This window comes from Fukomys damarensis, unplaced genomic scaffold, assembly GCF_012274545.1.
Source record: "Fukomys damarensis isolate Sample0158 unplaced genomic scaffold, DMR_v1.0_HiC HiC_scaffold_35, whole genome shotgun sequence".
NCBI lineage: Eukaryota > Metazoa > Chordata > Mammalia > Rodentia > Bathyergidae > Fukomys > Fukomys damarensis.
Window position 1 is genome coordinate 2,757,877 of NW_022900947.1, and position 13,617 is coordinate 2,771,493.

At 56.9% G+C, this 13,617-nt stretch overlaps 1 protein-coding gene across 3 annotated transcripts in view; it reads left to right on the plus strand.

The window, feature by feature from the left end:
* Positions 1 to 13,617, plus strand: part of Afap1 (actin filament associated protein 1) — a 90,485-nt gene that overhangs the window by 2,484 nt on the left and 74,384 nt on the right. The gene's annotated exons all lie outside the window — the stretch shown is intronic.

The following is a 13,617-nucleotide window of genomic DNA, read 5'->3' on the forward strand; positions in this document are numbered from 1 at the left end:
GTACTGGGGATGGAACGCAGGACCTTGTAAGTTTTGTTTTGTTTTTTGAGGCAGGGTCTCCCTTAGTAGGCTGGCTCTGAACTCAATGTGTAGCCCAGGCTGGCCTTGAACTCTTGGCAATCCCCCTGCCTCAGCCTCCCAAGTGCTGGGATCTTAGGCCTACACCGCCACACCTGGCAACAAAAACTTGTGACATTTCAATAAACAAATACACTGGGTAACTGAGAGTGGTGACACACATCTCTACTCCCAGTGCTTGGGAGGATGAGGCAGGCGAATCAGAGTTCAAGGCTACCCTGAACTACATAGACCCTGTCTCAAACAAAACATTAAAAATAACAGTGTCATGACCAGGTCGGAGTACCTGGTGTATTTGTCACATAGATACTTATTTCTCATTGTTAGGGACATTAAACCCCCTCTTCCGGCTGTTTGGAAGTGCTGGATGCTTGTCCACCCTTAGCCCCAGCCTCTGTACTGTCCTAATGCACAGTGAGCCTCCGCAGCCCAGGGTCTGGGCCCGTGTCGCTCTCCGCTGTGTCTCTAGGCCTGGTGTCCACAAAGCCCGTGGCAGCCTCTGTCCAGCATGGACCTCTCACCGTTGTCATTAGACGGATTCTCGTGCATCCATTCTTGCATTTCGCCCTCCCACCTGAGCGGCAGGTAGCGTCCCCCTCCCCGTACAGACAAGGACACCAACGAGGTGAGTTCACGGATCCAGCTCTGGCCTCATCCTCCAGCTCCATACCCTGTGAGCGCTTTCTCTTGAAACTTTTACATCCTGTTCTTGGGTGGAGGTCCTCAGAAAGAAGCCCAGCTTAGAAAGGTTTTGATGCTCAGATTTAGCAAGGCTACGGAAAACATAGGTTGAATTGTTGGATCAATGTAACCTCCACTGTGGGTCCTGAGAACAGAACTCTGCTTCAGGAAGTTCCCGCTGTGGAGCTTGTGTCACCGAGGGACAGACTCGGGCGTCCCGGTGACACCGATCAGGTTTCTTCATCTGCGTTCTTTCACCTTCATTTGCAGCCGGCTCTTTTTTGGCCCAACACTTGCGGTCTGCTCCCTTTCCCAGCCCTGTCTTTCCCTTACGTTAGTGCTGCATAGCAGCAGGTTTATGTTCCTTCCCTCTGTAAAAGCTGAGAATCCATCTCCTATAGTGAAAGCAAGTGCAGGGGAACAGTTTAAGGCTGTCACATTGCCCCAGACGGTGAGGGACGTGGCTGCTGTGGGAAGACTTGGGAGGGTCAGTCCCGCCAGCAGACCCCACTCCCGCTACTGTTCCGGTCTTGTGCAGCCGAGGTCTTAGGGGGGCCCAGACCCGTCCAGGAGAGGCTTGTGTTCGGGGTGGGTCCCGGTGGGGTCCGAGAGGTGCGCACCTCTGAACTGACAGGATGGGCTCCCTGGGCCTCGGCGGGCCATCGGGGCTGTGCAGCTTACGCTGACCCCTGAGGGACAGACGGTGCTGTGGGCAAAGCCCCCAGTGAAAACTCTGGACCTGGAGTCCCCACTGGGGTGTGCACATTGTCACAGCTCCTTGCTGGGGGAAATTATGCAAGTCCCAAGGGACCCCCAGAGGGGACCCTGGAGCTCCCTGGACTCTGCCCCTGTGCCTTGTCCCGTGCTGATTGAGACCCCCAGCTGAGATTGGTGTCAGCCCTGCGTGCCTCTGGGCCAAGCCATGAGCATCCTCCGGGCCCTGGTGTGTGTGTGTGTCTGTGTGAGCAGATGTGTATTTCGGTTTTTGCAGTGCTGATGGTTGAACCCAGGGCCTCATACACACCAGGCAAGTGCTCAAGGGCTGAGCCCCACCCCCACGCCTGCCTGTATTGTAATGAGATGGTTATTGCGTCTAATGCTTCTGAGATCTTATTTTTACTTATTGACTTATTTTTTAAGATCTCTTTTATTTAACAAACGTAAGTGGTTTTTGACATGGTGGAGCATGCTTGAGCTCAGAATCTGTATTGTCACGCAAGATGGTGACAGTCCGTGAGTGTGAAACTCTTTGGGTCTCAACTCTTTCCTGAGGAGCGGGAGGAATAGGGATGTTTGCACAGGCAGCTCATTCCTCGGAGAGGCAGCCTGCATGTTCCTCATGACCCACATACATGTGTTCTCATCTCTGAGTCCACACCCATCGGTTTAGTTTCTTTGCTTGTCGCCTGGACAAAATACCCAACATCCAAAGTTAAAGGAAGACAGATTTACTTTGGCTCCCAGTCTGTAGAGGTTTCAGTCCGTAGCCAGCTGGCTCTAAGGCGGGGTGGCCTGGCAGAGGGGCATCGAGGAGGAGAAACCGTCCATGACAGGGGAGGTAGGAGGCAGCAAAGCAGAGAGACAGCAAAGCAAACAGCAGCAGCAAGCGTTGGCGGCGGCCGTCTTTCTGTCCCTTTGTGTCCCGTCCAGCGAACTTGCCCGTAGGGCAGGTAGCACTCACACCGGGGGTGGGCACCCCTAATCCTAGGGTCACACCTTGAGTCAGTCCCAGCAGCGCACACCCTAGATCCTGCTGCCTCCAAAAAGCCCCACCAAGATGGCGTATGAGGCTCAGGGGGGATAAGCCATAACACCCATCATTATTTAAAAGTTATTTGTCAATTTGTTGGATAATAAATGGTTTTACTTTTTCATTTGCATGTTTGAACATTAGTGAAGCTAAATGTTCCCTGGTGACTGGGCTGTTCTTGTGTTTTAGGTTGAGAATAATGGGAATTCTTTTCACCTTTTGCTCAGCCCGTTATTATGGGCTGGGCTGGCAATCACTAGGGGTGCAGTTTCCATTGTGCCTGCCAGAGACCTGGGCAGCCCTGTGCCTGTAGAAGGGCCTTCAGAGGGAGACCTAGGTGGTGTGGAGGAATCTCACGTCTCTCCCATCAGTCACTGCGGTGGGTATCAGCTGAGGGGAGGAGCTGTGCGGCCCTATGGTGGGGTGGTTTTCAAACCAGAGGGAGTGGATTTCAAAGGAGGCCTCCTGGATCTGCCTTTTTGCTATACTGTTAAAATATCTCCACTAGATTTGAAGGTCTTCATTTGTTTCTTAGGAAATGTACAGAGACTTACGGCAGGAAGCCCTTGGTTAAGGAGCTAATCTCACGTGAAAAGCGGCCGTGGTGGTGGCAGGCGGGTGGAGGGAGCAGCGCACTGCACTGCACTGCGGGTCCTCGGGGAGCAGAGCTGCTGTGCCCTGGGGGCGGCATTCGGCCGCTGGAGGAAGCAGGGGCTGCGAGAGGACCTGGTGGAGCCTGCATGGCCAGTGTCCCCTCCTGGGCTCACGTGGCTGGGCCTCTTACCTTCGCCTCTCAGGGCCAGGCCACCGGGGGAGGGTGGCACGTGCTGCCAGGCCCTCCTCGGGGCTGCTGTGGGGTCTGTGTCCACACCCGTGTGGTGTGTGCGTTGCAGGAGGAGGCGAGGCCTGGCCGGGAGCCGCGGCTGGAAGCCTGAGCTGTGTGTGTGTGTGTGTGTGTGTGTGTGACAAGAGGCCTTGGCTTTGTGTGTGCCGGGGCGGGGAGTGGCTGGTGGACCTGGATGTGCAGTAGCCGAACCCCTCAAGTCCCGGGGGTACAACTTGTAGTACTCGAGTTCAGGGAAGACAGCAGGCCGCAGAACAAGGCTGGTGCTGCCCTGCTCTGAGGGACACAGCGCTGAAGGTGCCCTTGTGTGGATGGGGCCAAGCCACGGACACCATGGGGCAGGGCTGTCTCCCTGTTCTGCGTGATTTCGAATTCCTGTTTTTACTATTGTATTACTTCGTGAATCTTAGTGACTTCCAAGTGTGTTGGACATTTGTAATTACTGCGGCATTTCCTTTTGAAAATTTGTAAACAGTGCAACCTGTGACATCGGGCAACATCCTTTCTGTGCCTCAGTTTCCCGCTCTATAAGGGAGGGAATAATATGATGCCAATTACAGAGCGATGAGAAGTGAGGGAGATGAATCTCCGCCCGGAGTCTTGAGCACACCCTTCGTGTGGTTATTACTTCAGCATTTTCGAGGGAAAGAATGCTACTCAGTCACCGTGACTTGATGCAGTGTAAGCTCCCTGGGCTCCTGCGCGCGCTTCTGGAATGAGCTCGAATTCCTTCCGGATGCTGTGATGGAGAAGTGGCCTGGGTGCTGCCTGTGGGCTGGGCGCCCATGAGCCCGTCACCCGGGCCGTGTCCTGGATCCTCCCTGCCCCTCAGTCTCTGCTCCGTGACGTGGACCTGGAAACACTCTCCCTCTGTGGCTGGCATCAGCCGATCGTTTGCCGTGTGACAAGCAGGAGAAATACGTGAGGTCCGTAGCAGGCAGGGCTGACCTGGAGAACAAAGGGTGCCTTGTCCCGGGCCCAGCTGGTGCCTTCGCGGCTTCTTGACGTCACAGGGAAGGCAGGCAGCTCTGCGTGTGCCCGGCAGCCCCGGCCCTCCTCTGCCTGATTGGGCCAATTGTCGCCTGCTGTCATCACAGTGGCAGCTGGCGGGCACAACTCACTTTGATTTGCATTTTTGGGTGTTGGTGCTATTTATAAACAATTAAGAACAGGCGAGGAGGCCTGTTTACGGCAGGCTGGCAAATTCAGCAAAACAGGAGAAATCTGTTCGCACCGCACGCCAGCACGCAGGCACAGAGCAGCCGCGTGAGCGAGCGCGTCTGCCGGTACTGAAGGGCCTTCTCCGTCGAAAAGACACACAGGCACGGCCAGATGGTCCACAGGCCTTTCCCTGAGGGCCGCACCAGAGTGAGGCTCTCGGACATCTGGAATCTGGAGCCGTCATCTGGATGTCTCCCCGCGCCTCCTCCTGGGGCCGTTGATGAGCGGTGAAGAAGGCTCGGGGAGAAAGGCCAGCTTGCAGGGCTGCTGTAACCGTCACTCTCCTGCCCTCCCTTTGTCCCCGTCCCCTGCCTTCCTTTCCTGATGCCACCATCGCCCGACCGTCATGACTTTCCTGTGTGTTGCCTGTCTCTGGACGCTTCCCTCATATCTTTTGGTTTGTCTGTTTCTACCTGCAAATACGATCACACCCTGTCTGTCACGTAATGAGTACCCATTGCTTGAAGGAACTGGCTAAGAGGCTTTTGCTTTCTCCTGTCACCTCGTGAAAAAAGCGCTGTTCTGGGAGGAGGCTTGCAGGCAGCAGGGGCCACGCAGGTCGCCGTAGGATGGCTGATGTCCTCAGATGCTTCCCTGGAAGAAAGTGAGTGCCTGAGTAGTCGTGACAGGGACAGCCCTGTGATGTCCAGAGGCCCCGCTCAGGGCCGAGGGCAAAGGAGCAAGCTTGCTGCAGGTTTCCTGGGTCAAGTTCTGCTCGACTCTCTCCCCTCCCCCTCTCCCCTTCCCCCTCCCCCTCCCCTCCCCCCTTTCCTCTCGGTAATGGTGCCAGATTTTGAACTCATGGCCTTGCACGAGCTAGGCACACACTGTACCACTAAGCCGGGCCCCTGCCCAGTTAGCTTCTCTACAGCCCCCTCCACGCTGCCTGTGTAATGAGGGAGGAGAAAATGTGCTCTGCTCACAGGTGTGGCGAGAAACCCAGCACCTGGAAATCACCTCCGCAGCTCTTATACCTAGAAAAGGTGGTGACTTCAAAATGCCTGTTGGTTCCTACTTGTCCCATACATTTTATCAAACAGTTAAGAAAATTAACTTTAGGAAATGGAGGGGAAAATCACGCAGAGCATGGACGTTTCCATTTTATTCCTGGCTTGGCATTGAGGCCCTTTAGGCTGCTGTTGAAGGTACGACTCAAATCTGATCAGAAGCGGGGGCTTGGCCCTCCGCTGTGTGTGACTTTAGAAAGCAGGCTCGGCTCCATCTCGAATGTGCAGGAAGGGACGGCAGATGGCGAGGCGGGTGGTGCTCAGATGCGAGGTCACTGATAGCTTTTGCTTCGCGTATTGCGTTGGGATTTGGGACCACGAAGCCCGCTGGGAACTGCTTATCATCCGTCCCTAACCAAGCAGCTGGGTTCCTTTTTGTGCTGGGCTCAGAAAGAGGGCTCCTAGTACAGTCAGAGAGGATGAACGGTTGGTTGTTTTGAAATCAGGACATGGTCTTTGTTCCATCCCCAGGTCTGAAAGCAGAGCTGTCTGAACTCAAGAGTTGTCTTCTCTGTTGTATTTCAAATCGGAGTGGTTCTTCAAGGCTGTGAGCCCCGCCTCCGTGGTTAGTTACAGACGTGACCAAGAGGTGTCCTGGGCCTCAGGGCCAGGCTTTCTGGGTGGGGCTGTAGATGGACACCGAGCACCCCACAGGCATTGATTAAAGCCTCCTTTCACCCCACCTGCGTTCAGATCTCACACCAGTATGGGCCGAGCATCCTTCAACTGAAAGGCCGGGGACCAGAAGCCTTTTCAAATTTTGGACTTTTTTGGATGTTGGAATATTTGCCTTAACTGGTTGAATGTCCCTAACCTGGAAATCTGAAATTGAACTACATGAAGCTTAAAAAGCCTGGGACTTGGAAGCATCATGGATTTCAGATTCATTAAGATTTGGATGCTTAAGCACGGTCTAGGCAAACAGCAGCGGACTGTGAGGGGCTGTCACCCTGCGATCCCATCCAGACCCTGCACACATCTTGTAAAAATCCCAGGTTGCTTGCAGGGAAAGTGCACACCGCTGCTCTCGGGACTGGACAGCTGTCCCCTCCCAGTCCCTCCAGGCTGTGCTCCTGTCCTCTTTTCTCTTCCTTGTGTCTCTCATCCAAGGGACCCACACCGGCCAAAGCTTTGTGGAGGCTGATGGCGCTGTGGGGTGAAAGGAGATGCAGCCCTAGCGCCTGCTGCCCAGAGCAGCTTAATCTTGCTGGCCACACAGGTGACAAGGAGGGTGCAGTTCTGTTAAACCAGAGCTGAAAATGACGGCCACAGCCACGTCTCTTCTTCAGGTGCTCTGGGATTTTGATCAGGTGGGCAGCAGGGACAAGCGGAGATGGCTGCAGTTGGATGTCAGCAGGAAGTCAGGGGCTTGCGTGGCGTGAGGACGGAGTGTGGTGTTAGGTTGCAGTAGGGCCCCGGTTTTATTAAGTGAGCGCCTCCCTGCCTCCCTGCTGGGCACACTTGAGCACACAGCCATGTCCGCCATGACCCTCCTGCAAGAGCTGCAGAAAGTTGGGGCAGTTTCTTTCTTCCACACAGTAGACCTCAAGCTGTGTTCAACACAGAAATCATTCTTGGTATCCAGGAAATACTTTTCCTGTCAAGTAGGAGAGCAGCCAAACCTGGGCTGGATCCTAGCGTGAGATTACCCATGCGGAGCTACTTCAGATGAGCACAGAAACCAGACCAGAGACGGGACTTCGCCCATTCCCCGGCTGTGTTCCTGTGGTGGAACGAGCTGCTCCCTCCCTGTTCCTCCAGCCTGTAAGTCACTGGCCCTGTGCATCCGTTGCTCATTCCTTCGTCTGTGAACTCCTGCCTTGATACCAGGTAATGATGCTCTCGGGTCAGAGTGTGGCAATGCCTGTCCCCTCCCAGGTTTCCGTTCTTCACGCAAAAGCTGTGCCTGCGGTTTCTTGTTGGCTGGTTGTAGTTGTGTGTGGCCGTTTACACTCCCGCCTCTGTGGACTCTGCTGTGGTCAGGACCTGCTCAGGGGTCAGCGGTTGTGACAGCATCCGCCCAGGCAGAGACGGCACGGCCTGTGTTGTGAGCTGGACTCCTCGCGCCTGTGCGTCTTGGCCTCCTTGGTTCTTTCCATAAGGTGATGCTGGGGCTGTGGGAAAGCGCGGCCGTTCGTTCTGCCAGTGCCGCCCGGGTTGCTTCTGTGGCGCGTCTTCGTCCTTCGTTCTTAGCGAGGCAGGAGGGATGCCTCCTGGGCTTTTCGGCGAGTTTGTGCTCCTTCCTTTTGGCAGCGCTGTGGGGTTTGGTGGCCTCACTGGTGACTGTAACCACTGCAGATGTCACTGTCGAAGGTTCTGAGAGTCGGGGTGTATTCACTGTTAATTTGCTAGCGGCAGCTGTCTCTCTGGCCAAATGTGTGTTAGCTGTGTCCCTGGCAGAGCTGTTGGAAGTGTTCACTGTGGCATAGTCTTAAGGGAGCCAAGTGGGCTCGGACACAGTTTAGACCTTGGAGGGCTGAATGTGTCTGTGGGGCTCTGGCTGCGCTGATGCTTAATTGCTGATATAGCACTGAACTCTTGAGCGGGCCGGATACGCACGTTGTTTAGAGTCACAACCTCTCAGATGGCCACTAGCGGTTGGATCTGCTTGCCCTCTCTGGTTCTGACTGCTCCCCAGCCTCCCAGCACTTCTGTGAGCCGCGCCCAGGTGCCCACTCCACAGCCCGCTCCTGCCCAGGCCCGGCTCCAGAGGGGTCTGCATGAGGGGCTGGGGGCCCTCAGGCATCTGCCAGGGTTTCCAGACCTCGCTGTCTCCAGCCCTGGGGGTGGAAGAGATGTTATTAGAGGCCGAGGCCCAGGCGTTGCAGCCTTGTGTGCCACTGATCGCGGTAGGCACAGAATGTTTTGACCTCTCTCCTTTCGTGACCTCATCCTTTCTTCCAAGAGCAATACGATCTGTGCATCGGAGCATTCCGTGTGGTGGAGTGATGACCGACAAGGTATTCTGAGCCTCGCCTCCCCCTGGCCTGCGTCCTGGGCAGTGGCGGGTGTGAGCCTGTTGCAGCAGGCCTGCTGGCCCCGGGGCAGATGCTTCTGACACCCATGGTCCCAGGGAAGCAGGAGCGCACAGTGACGAGAGGTTCAGGGTGGGTGGGAGTTGCTGTACATTAATGTGCACCACACCCCTCTTCCCCTTTCCCCTTCCACTTTGTGCCCTCTGGCCCTGAAAGCTGCTGAAGGACGGGCTGTGGGTGTGCGTCCGCTCAGAAACCCATGAACACCTAGTACGGCAAGGGCTGGGTGTGCGTCGGTTTGCTGTGGCAGTCGGGAAAGCTGTGTAGTTTATGAAGAGAAATGTTTTATTTCACTCACGGTGCTGGAGGCTGAAAGTCAGAGACCCGGGAGCCTGTTGATTGGGCTCCTGGTGAGGGCCCTTTACCTGGTCACCTGATGACAGACAGGCTGGGGGGGCCGGAAGTGACCTACACAGCCACGCCAAGGGCAGGGCTCCCACACACGAACCCCTGGGGGACACAGACCATACTAGTTTACCCAGGAAGGGCTCACAGAGGGAAATGAGTGCTTTTTTTCTTTAACATTTTATTTAGAAATAAATCAGACTTACAGAAAAGTTGCAGAAACATTACGAAGCATTATCTGCATGCCAGATTCTGCAAGCATGTGAGCTGTTTGAGAGTGGAAGCTAGGATGTAGGGGTGGAGGAAGGAGGGCTTTTCCAGGAACCGAGGCCAGGGAGGAGGGCAGCTGGGCCTGGCGGACGTCTCCATGTGGGGCCAGGCATGGGGACGGATCGACGGTGGGAGCGAGGCTTCAGGGACGACTTCCTGCGTTTCAGCCCGAGTGACAGGAAGGCCAGAGGGACGGTACTAGGAGGGGTGCGCTGGGGTGGGGAACCCAAAGTTGCGTCTGCACATCTGAGGGCAAGGAGGCCAAGGAGAGTTGGGGGAAAAGATGGAAAGCAAGAGACTGTGAGCAACCAGCTGGCCAGAATCAGCCAATATCATACGGAACAAGGTGGGTGCTGACAGGACGTGGTCAGCCAGGGAGGTGCAGGGTGCCCAGCACCGTGTCCTGGGGTCCGCAGCCCACCGCATCTGCCTGCCACGTGCTAGGAGGTGCCCGCTGCCTGCTTTGCGGTGGTGTTGACACGGCCTTGCTCTCCTGTTTCTCACGCAGCTCCTTCCACCCTCAGCTCCTTGCGGGTTTCGCTTTCATCATCCCTTGTCTTTACCTGCACCCCAAAGTCACGCGGGCCCCGTGTCCACTCCTGCGATCCGTCGTGTCCTGTAGCTGAGGCAGGGGTCGCGTGAGTTGAGCTTCGGTGCAAATGTGTGGATGGTGTTTGAGATCACGGGGGACGAGGCCCCTAGGACAAGCACGCGGTGAGGAGAGGGAGAGGAGCTCTGGGGAAGAGGAGAAGCGGTCCAGGCCAGCCCGCCTGGAGACTGCGGGTGACGGCAGAGGCATGTGTCGGGCCTGTCAGCGCAGAGGTGAGGGCCGGGTGTGCACACTGGACCTGCATGCACCCGGAGCCATCAAGGACCGAGGACAGCGAGCTGCCCGGGGCCGATGGGTGAGGCCACGTTGCAACTTCGGGATCCTCATCCTGGGGACGGACTGGAAAATAAATGTGTATGGCTTTCAGTCCTTCGGCTGTGGGCTACAGGGTGTTTTAGGCCCTGAAAGGACCTTTCCCTGTGGTCGCGGGGCCCCTCTCAGGAGCATGTGCTCTGTGGGCAGCGACACGGGGCAGTAGCCTTGCGCCTGCACTGAGGTGAAGGCGGTAGCTGTTGCTCAGTGAGCAAACATTGGTCCGTCCTATGCTGGTTTTATGTCCTCGAGTGAGCTGTTTACACTTCTGGAGTGCTTATTTTCTCACCTACCCTCCAGAGTGTATCACGGTTATTTTTTCGAAATACCGGCTTGTTTAGAGGGAGGGTTCTCAGTGAGCTCGTTGGTGTTCCGTGAAATCCTCCAGGAGCCCGCCTGGAGTAGCTGTTCCCGTTTACTGAGCAGTTACTATATGGCTGCCTCGTGGTTAGCACGTCACCCATCCTCTTGGTTTGCCCCTTGATAACCACTCTTTAAGGTGCAGGTTACCCGGAACAACGTCTTCTTTACAGGTCATGATCACCCTAGTGGTGATGGTAGTCATCAGCACTGAGGATTTTTTCACACGTCCAGGGCTAAGCTAAGTTCTTCACATAGCGCATTTAGAAAAAAACCAAAATAACCACAGCAGCGCCGCGGGCGAGCCCCTGGTCGCACTTACTTTGCAGTGAGGTAGAATACTGCCCCGGTGGACTCAAGGCCTCACCCGACAAGGCAGGGTGCAGCAGAACCCCGGCCCCGTCCTTCCAGAGCCTCGGTCTGCATGCTCCCTGGGCCCAGACGGTGCTGTCATCCGTTTTCCTGGAGCCTGGCTCTCATCCGCTCCGAGGATGGCAGCTCCGACCCCGAAACCGCGAGTGTGTGAGCACCACCTCCCCTAATGTGCTTCCATTAGCACCTCGACATATGCTACCCTGCCGTGGGCCCCGCCGCCCACCCCCAGCCCATGTGTTCAGCGTTGGGATCCGTCTGCTGGGAACTGGGCCGAGACAGATGCTCCCGGCTCCTGTCCCTGGAGCATCCTGCTGCTGCTGTCGGGAGCCTGAGGCTCCCCCTGGGCCAGCAGGATCCCAGACCACCACACGTCCTGTGACCACAGGATGGGACCCAAAAGAGCTGAGGCCCAGTTGCGGGAAGGGGCAGCGGGGCCAGAGTGAAGTGCAGATTTACAGAAGAGCAGGTGCATTGGAGCTGGGGATCTGGGCAGACAGAGGCCACGCCTGACCTGGGGTCCCTGCTCTCCGCTGCCCAGCCCGCCTTGCGATGTAGCCGCGCTGCTCTGAGCACTGCAGTGTGAGAAGGGGTTCTTTGTTTCAAGCTTCAGCTCTTCCTTTTTTGGAGATTAATTCCCTGAATACCCAGAGCAGTTGCAAGCAATCTTTTTCTATAAAAGTCCAGATTATTTCCGAATCTGCAGGTTCTTTTCCTACTCAGAACCATTCTTCACAAGTAACTAAAGCTCTGGGTGCAGCAGGACATTTTATTTAGTGGACAGCGGCCCGAAGGTGGCTTCTCCGGGGAGGGATGGGGCTGGGCTGTCCTCGTGCTGCCACGGAGCTTCTCAGGAGAGAGCACATTTCGCAGGGCCACGCGCCAACTCCAACACGGCATGGGCAGGTCTGCCATGTTACCCATGTGTGTTTTTATCACGCTAATGAGGTTATAATGAGTCCGGGTGTCTGCGTGGTGCCTGCACCATCCAGCCGGCCTCAAGTCCTTTGGGCTGCGACAGTGGTCACCTGTTGGAAGCGAGTGGGTACCAGCCTCTGTCTGAGAGGAGCACTCGGGAGTCTCAGTGAGCTCAGGGTTCAGGCGGGCGACAGGATGGCAGATATTTTGAGCTAAATTTCTCTCACGACTGCTCAGCTCTCTGTTGTCCTCTGAAGGCTGACTGGTGATAAACAGCAATGCCAGGACTGTGTGCCAGAGCTGGGCACGGCCCCATTGAATGTGACAGTGAGGGGAGATCAGCCAGATGCCAGGTGCTGGGCCAGGGACCTTGGTGCTTGTATAGCCGCCTCCTCATGTAGGGAGCGGACTTGAACTCAGCCTCCAGGCCCCCTGAGACCAAGGGGTTGCGGCCTTGGCTGTGTCTCAAGGGCACCGTCAGATGCCTTCTGCTTGGTGTGTCGTGGCTCAGGGCGTGGCCTCACCGGTGAGACCCACAGACGGTGCACTGGGTCACGAGGCGCTGGTTGGAAATGCAGACTCTTGGAAGGAGACCCCTGAGCGAGGGGTGGTCCCGTGACACACAGAAGCGCCGTGTGGGGTGGCTGGTCTGGAGCAGAGATGAAGGCCTCCGAGGACCTCCCACCGCGCATTTCCTCAGACTCAGGCAGAGCGATTTGTCCTTAGCACCAAACAGACAGCTTTGTGCCTCTCCACCTGCTCAGACAGCTTGGCAGAGCCCGAGAGAAAGGTGGTGCTGTTGTTCCACACTGTGGAGCAGTGCAGAATTGTAGGCTAGTCGGAGAAAGCGAGCCACACCTGTGGTCCCTTGTCCACCCCCGTGCCTCGGTTTCCCCGTCTGTCACACGCAGCATCTGACAAGTCATGAGCGAGCGTCCTGTCCTGCATCTCCAGGTCGTGTGTTTGGGCCCTCCGTCTGCACCCCGCCATCTCAGGGGATGTCCCTGCCCCCCGTTCTCCTTGGTGACCCCCCTTGCCTGGCAGGGCCAGTCCTCCCTGCAGGCTGGGCTTGGGTGCAGGAGTCACAGGTGCGGAGGTCTGTCTGGGGTCTCCGTGCCGCAGAAGCTGCTGCCTCCTTCCCCTCTAACGTGTGTTTGGGCTCCGTCTGCCCCCCGCCATCTCAGGGGATGTCCCTGCCCCCCGTTCTCCTTGGTGACCCCCCTTGCCTGGCAGGGCCAGTCCTCCCTGCAGGCTGGGCTTGGGTGCAGGAGTCACAGGTGCGGAGGTCTCTGTGGGGTCTCCGTGCCGCAGAAGCTGCTGCCTCCTTCCCCTCTGTCCTTGGATCCGGAGTTCTGGTTTCTGTACCTTCATCAGCGCGGGCGTTTTGGTCAGTGAAACAATGGCCAGAGACTCCTGTCATCGAGCTGGGCGTGGCTAGGTGGAGCTGGGTGGGAAACGGCTGTCATCCCGGTTGTTGGCAGCGCGGTGTCTCACAGCTGGCACCTGGCGTCGCAGCGGCCCCTTCTCTGTGCCTGCCATCCCCTCCCGTGTCTCCTGGAGTGCAGGGGGCCATCGCCAGCCCCAAGTCTCCACTTCTCCCGCCAAAGCTTCTGTCCCTAGATGTTGGCGGTCCATGGCTCCGGCAGCTGCAGGTAGCGCGGGGCAGCAGCACAGGCTGGCGGACGGCGTCGCAGTCCGTGGCCTCAGCCTCAGTGGCGCGCTCCGTGACACACCTCTGCTGAGAGGCAGTGCCAGGCCGCTGTGACGCGCTGCTTGCCTCGGCGGGGGCCATCCAGAGGGCCGCACCCTGGGTG